The sequence below is a fragment of the Corylus avellana genome, chromosome ca5 (genome assembly GCF_901000735.1).
Source record: "Corylus avellana chromosome ca5, CavTom2PMs-1.0".
NCBI lineage: Eukaryota > Viridiplantae > Streptophyta > Magnoliopsida > Fagales > Betulaceae > Corylus > Corylus avellana.
Genome location: NC_081545.1, coordinates 33,726,432 through 33,734,715, shown reverse-complemented (window position 1 = coordinate 33,734,715; position 8,284 = coordinate 33,726,432). Strand labels below are relative to the sequence as shown.

General features: G+C 36.2%; 1 pseudogene; it reads right to left on the bottom strand.

Annotated features, from left to right (window-relative positions):
* Nucleotides 1–4,368: 4,368 nt before the first annotated feature.
* Nucleotides 4,369–7,836, bottom strand: LOC132183409 (protease Do-like 9; annotated as a pseudogene).
* Between the last annotated feature and the right edge of the window lie 448 nt (nt 7,837–8,284).

Genomic DNA, 8,284 nt, shown 5'->3' with positions numbered 1-8,284 from the left:
AGACGCTTTCCTCTTCCTTTTTTATATTTTTTCTTTTTATTTTCTATTAAAAAAAAACCACTCATCTTTCGAAACTATGTTAAGATTTAGTTGGCCGGTTTAGATATATTTGTTTTTCATAAACACAATTTCATGTGGGTTCAACCTCGCACTTGCAATATTATATTGCAAAATGATTCATATACTTACGAGTACATTAAAATTTCACAACGATTTTAACTAGAATTAGACAATATTTTCTCTATGCTAGTTTGAAGAAAATTTATGTCCTATCAAAATGTCCTATAATTACTAAAAATGAAAGTTGCTTTATTCATATATATTTCACAAAAGCACTTCCGTTACAAAAGTGTGAAAAGGAAGGTGATCAGGATGAGGATTGAACAAGAAAAAAGCAAAGAGGGCAACTTATTTTCTATAAAAAAATGTTAAAGGTTAATAAGTTTTTTATATCTGTCCAATATTCTTTTATAAATTTATAGATCAATTAAGTCTACAAATCTAATAATTAATTTATAAAATGAGATTGGCCAAATATATATAAAGAAAATATTAACTCCTAACAATTTTCGTTTACATAAGCCTGGAACATTCATAGAGTGATGTAACTGATCCCTTATTCTTGTTGCACTACAGATCACCACCCTACTCCGAACACCATTTTTTTTATTTGCGGCCACCCATACGTGCTTATTAGTGGACTTACTATTAATGGAAGAAATACTGCGATCAGATAGGTCCTATAGAGTTGAACCGTAGTGTCAGGTGGCTGTACGGCTTCAATTGAAAAACAAAATACAAACGCCATTGAAGCAAAGGCCACATAAGTCTCCACATAATATTGTGTGCCACGTATGATAGATAAAATAACGATGGCAGCCGAAGAAAACGCCAGCGAATTACACAAAATGAAACCTTGGTACAGGTTGGGATCATTAGAAGCTAAAACGGACTTACCCGTCAGAGTATTTGTCCCTTTGTTCCCCGAGTCACCTTGCCAAACGCCACCGGGAGGGTTGACTGCTGCTTGGAAAGTTGCGGTAGTAACCAGGCTAGCCACCACTAAAAGAAGATTTTGCATAGGTAGGCTAGGCTGGTTGGGCTCAGGTTCAGCCATTTTGTAAGCAGCAAGCTACAGATGCTATGGCGACCAAAGCTCTGCCTACCTAGTGGGTGCAGCACTTGTCTTGTTATTTATAGTGCGAGCATTATTGTCTTATTATATATATATATATATATGGAAAAAATATAAAAAAACTTTCCAAACTAATAGTCCTTTACGATATAGCCTACAATGTTCAAAAGATACTAAAGTATTTCATCAAACTATCAAAATGCACTTATTTTTTTATATTCTTATAATACCCCTATTTTTTTAATAAATAAAATAATAAAATAATTCTAAAAAAAAAATATACAAAAAAAAGAAGAGCGAATAAAAACAATTTTTTAACGGAATTTTATTCAAGGAATTAAATTACTTTTTTTGGAATATCTCAAGAACCTTTGATTTTACTTTCATACAACATGAAGCAATTTGTAATTTAGGCTAAATACAGTGACTAATTATTTATTTATTCTAAAAAAATCATATTTTTTGTATTTATTTGCCGATTGGGATTTTTTTTAAAAAAATTGTTTGTTTTTTTTTACAATTATTATTATTATTATTATTATATACATATTGAGAGAGAGAGAGAGAGCTATTTTCCAATCTCATGAGTCATGATGGTTGATTGTTTTCTGTTTGATGTAAATTCCATTATCATCTTTGATGTTAAAATACATACAAAGCTCTACTCATTTGATGTAATAATACAAGTCTCTATTATTGGTGAGTAATGCTACAAGTTCCTCTTGTGTCTCTTCAATAATGATATATCTTATAAAATCATCATTAAGCTTGTGATTGATCATTATTAGATTTTAATAAAATAATGATTTTAAGAGCCACATTATTCTTGGAATGATACAAGGAAGACTTCTAAAATTATTCATTATTATTTAGTGTAAACATATAATTTTATTTTTAGGTTCTTTTCTTATTCCTTTGTCCTTGTCAAGCTACAATATCTTTATATCGTCAAAGTTGTTATTGAATTCGATATATTTAATAGAGTGATGATTCACATCACGCCGGGCGTGCATGACCGGCGTGATGTTTATCATCACTCTATTTAATAAACTTTCAAAAAAATAAATAAAAAATGAAATAAAAAAAAATATTAAACTCTTACATCGGTTTGGTTCAATTACATGTGGGCCTTGGTCAGGACCATAAATATTTTAAAATATTAAATCAGCCGGGCGTGCATGATCGGCGTGATAAACATCACTCTATTTAATAAACTTTCAAAAAAATAAAAAAATATTAAACTCTTAACATCGGTTTGGTTCAATTACATGTGGGCCTTGGTCAGGACCATAATACAGGCACACATTTTCATGTCACGTTGTACATATTAAAACGACGTTTATGGCCAAGGTTCATTTAAACCTTGACAACCACTAATATTGAATCAATAGCTATCCCGCCTTTGTCCGAAGAACTGTCTAATCGGAAGTGGCACAACTGATCGGCGCAAATTGGTCCTTAATGAGTGGAGTGACTTTAGCCTTCAACACGTGTAGCTCTGTTAGAGTAATAATATAAAAGTCCTCCTTAAGTCCTCGTAAGTGTAACGTGTATTTAAAATTACCATTAAATTTGATATGATTATTATTAAATTTTAATTTATTGGTGATTTTAAAAAATACATCACATTTGAGAGAACTAAAAAAAAACTCTGGTTCTCATATCACAAATTCGTAAGTGAAGGTAAAATTCAAAATAGGGCCGATAAATGTATTGGGGTCCAAGTTTTGATAAAGGCTTTGTTTCATCTAGGGCTGTAATCGAACGGAGTAGAGGTTTAGGATTTCAAGACTGGCTCGTTTACGAGGATGCTTATTTGAGCCGAACTCGTGTTCGAGCTAACCTATAAAATGTGTGTTCAAGCTCTACTTGTTTAAAATTCAGGAAAGCTCGAGTTCATTGAGAATGATATTCGAACCAAGTCGGGCAAAACTCGAGCTCGAGTTAAGCTATTAAATTCCTTAATGTATAATCCGGGTAGAGTTTAAGCTCGAATTTTAAAACAACCTCTAAACATTTATCTATAGTATAAATATAAATATTAAATAATTTATAGTACATATATTACTTAATTACTAACGTACATACTTAAATTTATATAACTAATTTTAGTAATAAATTAATATATGTTTGTGTGTATATATATATATATATATATATATATATATATATATATATATGAACGAGCTAACGAGTCGGGCAAACGAACCGGTCAAGCTTTAAACAAGTTAAGCTCGCGAGTCCTTATCGAGTTTTCTCGAGCAAGTCGGGTATGTATCATTTACTAATCGAGCAAGTTTTTACAGTAATGAGCGGGTTCATACAATATCGAGCTCAAGTTCGAGTCAAGTTAAACCGAGTGGGTTGTTGAATGGACTGATTTATTTATAGCACTAGTTTCATCATATCATAGTTTGAGACTAGCTATGTGTTCACATAGACATGGTAGCTCCATTCTCAACAATAATAGTGCCCAGTAGACCCTAAGCGGTTGGTCTCAACCAATCAGGTCATATGATAGGATAAGGGCTTTCGTTATTAAGCTATTTAGTCTTCCTTATAGGGCCAATAAATGTAAGTGGAGGTAAAATCCAAAATAGGGCCAATAAATGTATTGGGGTCCAAGTTTTGATAAAAGATTTGTTTCGTCGCATCATAGTTTGACACTACCGCGTTCACATGGACATGGTAGCTCCATCCTCAAGCGGTAGGTCTCAACCGATCAAGTCATACATCACATTTGGGAGAACTCAAATAAAACTCTAGTCCTCGTATCACAAATTCGTAAGTGAAGGTAAAATTCAAAATAGGGCCGATAAATGTATTGGGGTCCAAATTTTGGTAAAGGCTTTGTTTCTTCTAGGGCTGTAATCGAAACGGGTTAAGTTTCTGCAGTTCACTGGTTACTTTAGGAACAGAGTTAACATTCACATAAGGATGCACCTCTTACTGAACAGCTGAAAAACAAACAGTTTCAGAGAAGTCCCTAATTAACAGATGATAAGTTAGTGGATGGAGGGATCAGAAAACACCAACTAATTGAAATAAAACAGCGATAACAATGAGGGTAACGACGAAAATGTAATGCATTGTGACCATTTATACAGCTGATACTGTATACTATTAACAAAATTGAATCTGATTCTAAAACCTAGCAGCACATACTTCTCAGTCAATTTAATCTATGAATATAAGTTTTAGGCCCCATCAAGCTGAAAGTATGGGAACAAACAAACAACCAAAAAAGAGATACAGATGCATATAAAAACCCAATAAATGATTCCATCCAGTTATTTGATAAAGAACACAGAAGTTAACAAATGCAAAAGAAACAGAGAAAAGAGAAGAGAAAGAGACAGAGCAAGTGAAGATTCAGACTTAAATAAATAGGCACCTCAGAACGCAGATAGGGTACGGATACAGCAGTAAAAACAAAACCAGCAATAATGTAATAAGAAGGAGGTTTGCCCTTGATGTGTGCTGGGATGAGCCGCTTGTGTGTTTCAAGTCTTATGTTGAATTCAAGTATCTCTGAATCACGGAGAACTTTTACTAAAGCATTGTCCCCAGTGTATTTTTGAGATACAAGATAACTGAAGCCAATGCGCTCTCCATGCCGGAATGGAACTAAAAAGGAATTAAAAGAAGCAAGAGTTAATGGGTATTCTCAAGAGACGTGAAATTCAAAACAAAATCTTAAATACTATATAGATGTTCCTGGTTTGCGAAAAAAATTTGGGCCACACCAAAGACAATGACCTGTCCTCCATAAGATGGGTTTCACGTGGAAGTGAAGTGGAACAAAGATACAGGACGGGGAAAGAATAGTACACTGACAGTTATCAACATAGGAGTGGCCAAAACAAGAGAGCATGAGGTGTGAAACCTAAGTACTTCAGACAAAGTTCAAATGTGACTCGATGCACTTTCTTTTTATCAGCCAAGAAACAACAGTAGTTCGGTCAGTTGCCCTACTTTAGCCACTGGCTGAAGCTAACTTCCTGCAAATGTTCAGTTTCCATTACTTCATCTATAACTCTTGTATACACTCCGCAACCCTCATTTTTAAAATCTACTTTCCATGGTTGCCCAACAATCAACCACTTAACTGCACATGCTTCCTATTGTAGCTATTATTTGATGAAAGACCTCAAACTGACAAAGAAAATTGAGATATGGCTAGCATCCAAAATTTTATAGGTGTCGCACTTTTGCAAACCAGAGGGTATTGTATCCAAATTATCATAAAATGAACCTTAAAATGCATACAAAAGATTTAAAGAAAAAATTGCCAACTAATTAAGTTCTATGGCATTACTAGAAAAGATTATCACAGGTAATCATTCCTCATGGTAAATATTTCTTAAGACCAGAACACATAGTTGTAGAAACGAGTATGCATGAACAAGATACAGAACACAGTACTAGCAACAAATTCTGATCTTAAATTATCATTTTTTTTATTTTCTTTTGGCTGGGGGGAGGGGAGGGGTTTACCTGTTCCATCATTAGCAATATTAACCCCATCAAAACTCAAGATAACATCAGATGGCTTCAGAACCTGAGACTCAGGAGCAGTAGGTTCGATTCTTCTGATACGGACACCTTTCTGATCAGGTCCCATCCCCATTGCCATGCGTAGATCAGGATTTTCTATCTTCTGCCATTCAACTCCAAGAATTGGGAACCCTAACACATCGCAAATGAAGAGAAGATTTAAAGAAATGAAGATCAACTCAAAAGTCTCAACAAAGAAACAATACCCTCAAAGTTCAGCACTGTCCCTGTTCTCCAGTTGCCTGATCAGATGTGCAGGGACGGAAGAAGATACAGATAACAACCTTTACAGTTACAATAGCTAAATTTCTGGACTGAGTTTATTTGTTATAATATTATTTTTGGATTTCTTTTCGGCGGAAGTGGGGTTGAACAAAGTAAAACTACACCCTGAGAAACCTGTATATGCTCCATTCTTCTCATAATCTTTAATGAAGTGCATAATAACTGGTGTCGGTATGACATAACCTATATTCTCCACATCTTCATGTTTAAGAGACTGAAATGCAATACCCACACACTTTCCTTTATCATTGAAGGCAGGCCCACCAGAGTTTCCAGAGTTTATTGCAGCATCTATCTGGGAAAAAGCATGTCATAACAAGGGACAGCAAGAGACTATGTCAACAAAAAGGTACATGATATCAACAGTAAGTCTAACAGAAGGTAAAGTCAAAACTCTATAACCTGCAGTCCGAGAAGTTCTGTTGACCCATGAACATAAGAAAGTATCTCAATGCGTGAAACAACACCACTTGTCACAGAGATTGTGTCACCCCCAATTGGGTAGCCCACAACAGTTACTGCATCTTGGAGCGCAGGCAAATCTCCAAACTCCACAGGTGAAACTCCTTCCCAGAACTCGTCATCACTCACCGTCAGCATTGCTGAAGCATCACAAAAAGTGAAAAAATAACCCTTTTAGTTACATTACATACAAATTCAAACTAAAATCTTTAGATGAGTTACTCTACCATCTCTAAATGTTAATTCAATTAAACCAGACACTAGGATCAGCATAAGCATCGGGGTAGCTTAACTGGGTGAACCATTAACATATCCTTTTTATTCCATTTCGACACACACCAGCCTCTTTCATGTATTCGTTTCAACAGAAACGCACAAATTAGGACTTCTTCACTATTTTTATAGAATTTAAACCAAGTAAAAACTTCAAGTAAATGCCTATACCTACAACAAACCTATTAGATAAGTAACATTAATTTGATAGAACCATAGTCATTACTTTTCATTATTTTTTCTTTATTTAATGGATTACTAATAGATTTTCATTCGCATTATTGCAATAACAAAAGTGAACCTCACTCCCACCCTACAATCCACATATTTATCGCCAAGCTATTGCCTCTCTCTTCCAATTCCAATTCAACAAAATCCTATCAATTATGTTCCTCAAAAAAAGCAGCCTTACCAAATTCATCAAACCCGTATACAAAATCAGCTTGAAACCAAATTAAAACAACCAAAATTCCCATTACCGATATCACATTCAGTCCCAATAGCCAACACCGTGGCCAAGTACTTGGTGTGGGAGCCCGCTTCTTCAGCTTCACTTGGGTATAGTGCTCCACCGAATGCGCATTGGTCAAGACCCTCCTGCCCCCAATGACGAACCCACTACTGCTGGAGCTATTCTGCCTCTTCCTCTGCCATATGAGCGAGAAATTGGGCTCCGTGTGAACGCAGAAAACCTTGACCACCGCGTACATGGAGGGCACCACCCTCACCACTTTCTCCCACCTCACCGGCTCCGAAACGATCGCAGCGGAGTTATTCGTCGTCGTTGCCGTTGCCATCGTAGTCGTTGCGTGGGCCAAGTCGCCGTTTTGCTCCACCTGTCTGGAGCTTGGGCGCTCCGGTGAAGCCGCTATGTTGGCCCACGGGTTATCGTTCTTATTGACCTTACGGGGACGACCACGGCGGCTCCGGGAGGCCGATAAGTCGTTCGTGTCCGTCGTGGGCTCGGCGGCGGGGATGGTGACTGAGACGACGTCGTTTGCTGCTGCGGTGGTGTATTGGAAGTCCTTGGTCTCTTGTGTTGGGGTTTTGGGTTTACGACCCCGTTTTCGCTTGTTTTCCCCCATTTCTGTTTTTGAGAGACAAGGAGAGGAAGAGAAAGTCAGCAAATGGGCTTTGGAGGGGCTTTGGGAGATGCATTTAGGGGTTTTTGGTCTTATTTGTTGGAAAAGAAAAACAGATATTCCAGAATCAACAACAATTTCTCTTCTTTAGAATAAGGATACTGTTTGGGCCTATAATTGGGCAGGTTGAGCTGCATTTAGGGGTCGGACTAAGCCTGTTCGGCCCAAGATCTCGTCCTGCTCAAGGCCTACCCTTCTCCAATGACATTCTCTTCTTTTGGTGGTAAAGGTAGATTTTTGCTTGCGTGTCTATGTGGCATTATCACATCAGTTAAACTTAAATTAAATTATTTAGTAACTAATAAAATAAATATTACATAAATTAACATGTTACGCCTCGTTTGGTTCTCGAAATGTCTAGTCCATTAGAAAATGAATAGTTACTACGGAGAATAGAAGAGTGTAAAATATAATAGCTATTCTTTTTATA